Here is a 3,991-nt window from a genome sequence, read left to right on the forward strand (position 1 = left end):
ACAATATACAGCCTTGCCGTACTCCTTTTCCTATTTGGAACCAGTCTGTTGTTCCATGTCCAGTTCTAACTGTTGCTTCCTGACCTGCATACAGATTTCTCAGGAGGCAGGTCAGGTGGTCTGATATTCCTATCGCTTTCAGAATTTTCCAGTTTGTTGTGAAACACAGAGTTAAAGCCTTTGGCGTAGTCAATGAAGCAGAAATAGATGTTTTTCTGGAACTCTCTTGCTTTTTCAATGATCCAACAAATGAAGGCAATTTGATCTTTGGTTCCTCTGCTTTTTCTAAGTTCATCTTAAACACCTGGAAATTCACAGTTCACATACTATTGAAGCCTGGCTTGGAGAATTTTGAGCATTACTTTTCTAGCATGTGAGATGAGTGTCACTCTGTGGTAGTTTGAGCATTCTTTGGTATTGCCTTTCTTTGGGATTGGGATGAAAACTGATCTTTTCCAATCCTGTGGCCACTGCTGAGTTTTCCAAATTTCCTGGCATATTGAATGTAGCATCACTTGCACAGCATCATCTTTGAGGATTTGAAATAGATCAACTGGAATTCCATCATCACCACTAACATTGTTCATAGTGATGCTTCCTAAGGCCCACTTGACTTCACATTCCAGGATGTCTAGCAGTAGGTGAGTGATCATACCATCATGATTATCTGGGTCAGGAAGATCTTTTTTGTATAGTTCTTCTGCATATTCTTGCCAACTCTTCTTAATATCTTCTGCTTCTGGTAAGTCCATACCATTTCTGCCCTTTATTGTGCCCATCTTTGCATGAAATGTTCCCTTGGTAACTTTAATACTCTTGAAGAGATCTCTAGTCTTTCCCATTCTATTGTTTTCCTCTATTTCTTTGCATTAATCACTGACGTAGAGAGTTCTGACAAAACATGGTCCACTGGAGAGGGGAATGACAAACCACTTCAGTATTCTTGCCTTGAGAACCCCATGAACAGTATGAAAAGGCAAAAAGATAGGACACTGAAAGATGAACTCCCCAGGTCGGTAGGTGCCTAATATGCTACTGGAGATCAGTGGAGAAATAACTCCAGAAAGAATGAAGAGACAGAGCCAAAGCAAAGACAACACCCAGTTGTGGATGTGACTGGTGATGGAAGTAAAGTCTGATGCTGTAAAGAGCAATATTGCATAGGAACCTGGAATGTTAGGTCCAGAATCCAGGCAAATTGGAAGTGGTCAAACAGGAGATGGGAAGCGTGAACATCGACATTCTAGGAATCAGTGAACTAAAATGGACTAAAATGGGTGAATTTAACTCAAATGACCATTATATCTACCACTGTGGGCAAGAATCCCTTAGAAGAACTGGAGTAGCCATCATAGTCAACAAAGAGTCCGAAATGCAGTACTTGGATGCAATCTCAAAAACGACAGAATGATCTCTGTTCGTTTCCAAGACAAACCATTCAATATCACAATAATCCAAGCCTATGCCCCAACCAGTAATGCTGAAGAAGCTGAAGTTGAACAGTTCTTTGAATACCTACAAGACCTTCTAGAACCTACACCCAAAAAAGATGTCCTTTTCATTATAGGGGACTGGAATGCAAAAGTAGGAAGTCAGAAATACCTGGGGTAACAGGCAAATTAGGCCTTGGAGTACAGAATGAAGCAGGGCAAAGACTAATACAGTTTTGCCAAGAAAACACACTGGTCATAGCAATCACCCTCTTCCAACAACACAAGAGAAGACTCTACACATGGACATCACCAGATGGTCAACACCAAAATCAGATTGATTATATTCTTTGCAGCCAACGGTGGAGAAGCTCTATACAGTCAGCAAAAACAAGACCGGGAGCTGACTGTGGCTCAGATCATGAGCTCCATATTGCCAAATTCAGACTTTAATTGAAGAAAGTAGGGATCAACACTAGACCACTAAGGTATGACCTAAATCAAATCCCTTATGATTATACAGTGGAAATGACAAATAGATTCAAGGGATTAGATCTGATAGAAAGAATGCCTGAAGAACTATGGACAGAGGTTCATGACATTGTACAAGAGGCAGGATCAAGACCATCCTCAAGAAAAAGAAATGCAAAAGGGCAAAATTCTTGTCTGAGGAGGCCTTACAAATAGTTGTGAACAGAAGAGAAATGAAAGGCAAAGGAGAAAAAGAAAGATATACGCATTTGATTGCAGAGTTTCAAAGAATAGCAAGGAGAAAAAAGAAAGCCTTTGTCAGTGATCAATGCAAAGAATATATTACTCAAAGATAAGACCATTTTAAGCTTTTATGATACATAAGCTGTTTAAGAATATGAACAAGTCATATCCTTTAATGAACTAGTCAACAGTTATTTAAAGAAAAACACAGTGATCAAGATACTGTCATAGGCACATACTTAAGAGTTTAAAAAGTCATAATATACAAATTTTCCACCCAAATAAATGATTACAATCTATTTTAAGATTAAATAATAAGCACACATGAAATAAACTGCAAATAAGATAATACAGTTTACAGCTTTTAGCTAAGCTATGTAAGACATCTACATGAAAAGGGGGTTAAGAATGGACAGACAGTTGTGAATTGGTGACAAGAGAGATGGTTCATCATCCCTCAACTTTTGTCAAAATATTCCCTTCCACCTGTGTTTTTGTCAAACAAAAACATCTGGATTGTAGTTGCTCAATTTTTCTCATCCTTGTTTCTCTTATCACCAAAGAGTAATATTTCATGGTATTGCTAAAGACTTCATGTTCTAATCACTCAATACACAAACACATAACCTCACAATTTTTCAATATTTCAAGCTGAAACTCTTAACCTCAATCTCCATCAAATCACTTGATGGTCTAGAATTTACCATCATCCAGAAATGCTTCCTGGTAAATACGTAAACCTATAATACCCATCTCTATTACCACAGTTTTCTCTGTCAACATATCACTTGCACGCACTCTTTGACCAGATCCAGACCGATTCCTCACTCTCCTTCTCATACAACCTGTTTTCTTCAATTTTTTCAGTGCCCCCTGTTCTCCCCTCCTTCCCTAGCCAGCCTGAACCCCAGGGCTGATAAGGTTAACTATCTTTCCATCAGCAGCTTCAACTCCCCACAGCCTTTTTCTTTTTCATGCCTTCTCTACAAACTGTCATCTCTCTGTTCACCAGTCCAACATTGAGATACCAAAGTGCTATTACAGAAACCCTCAAATTCTTATGTACTCTTGATATTAAAAATGTTTAATGAAACAAGTTAGGCTACAAAGAAAAGGAAAGTAAGCCTTACTAAAGTAAGGCTACTTGAATAGCCTTGTTTACTACTCAAGGCCTTGGGTGGAGTGTCATGAGAATGATGTGCTGGTAAAGTCACAGACCATAATTCAATCATGACTTCCAACAGAACATATTTGGTGGAGTAACTGTTGCCAAATCAGGACAGATGTAGGGATGAATCTGAGGCGACAAATGGGAAACAATGAACATATCTTTCCAAGAAGATTGGCAATAGAGGAAATGAAAAATAAAATGATAGCTAAAGAAAGAGAAGGATCTGCAAAATCTTTTTTAATATGGATGATATTTAAATACAGTTATTGCCTTGTGGCTTAGCTGGTAAAAGAATCTGCCTGCAAGGCAAGAGACCTGGGTTTGATCCCTGGGTTGGGAAGATCCCCTGGAGAAGGGAAAGGCTACCCACTCCAGTATTATGGCCTGGAGAATTCCATGGACTGTATAGACCATGGGGTCACAAAGAGTAAGACACAACTGAGTGACTTTCACTTCACTTCATAGGCTAGAAAGAAGCTAATAGGAACGGAAATATGATGATAATAAAGGAGAGGAAAAGTCATCAATTTGTTGATCAAAGTATCAGAAAAAGATGTAATAAATGACATCAGAGGTACATATGAAGGAAGGAAAACAATAGAGAAGAGAGGAGAAAAATATAAGAAAAGATTTAGGGAAGGGGAGGGAGGTCCACGAGGAAGGGAATATATATATA

The sequence above is a fragment of the Bison bison genome, unplaced genomic scaffold (genome assembly GCF_000754665.1).
Source record: "Bison bison bison isolate TAMUID 2011002044 unplaced genomic scaffold, Bison_UMD1.0 scf7180017864471, whole genome shotgun sequence".
Taxonomy (NCBI): Eukaryota; Metazoa; Chordata; class Mammalia; order Artiodactyla; family Bovidae; genus Bison; species Bison bison.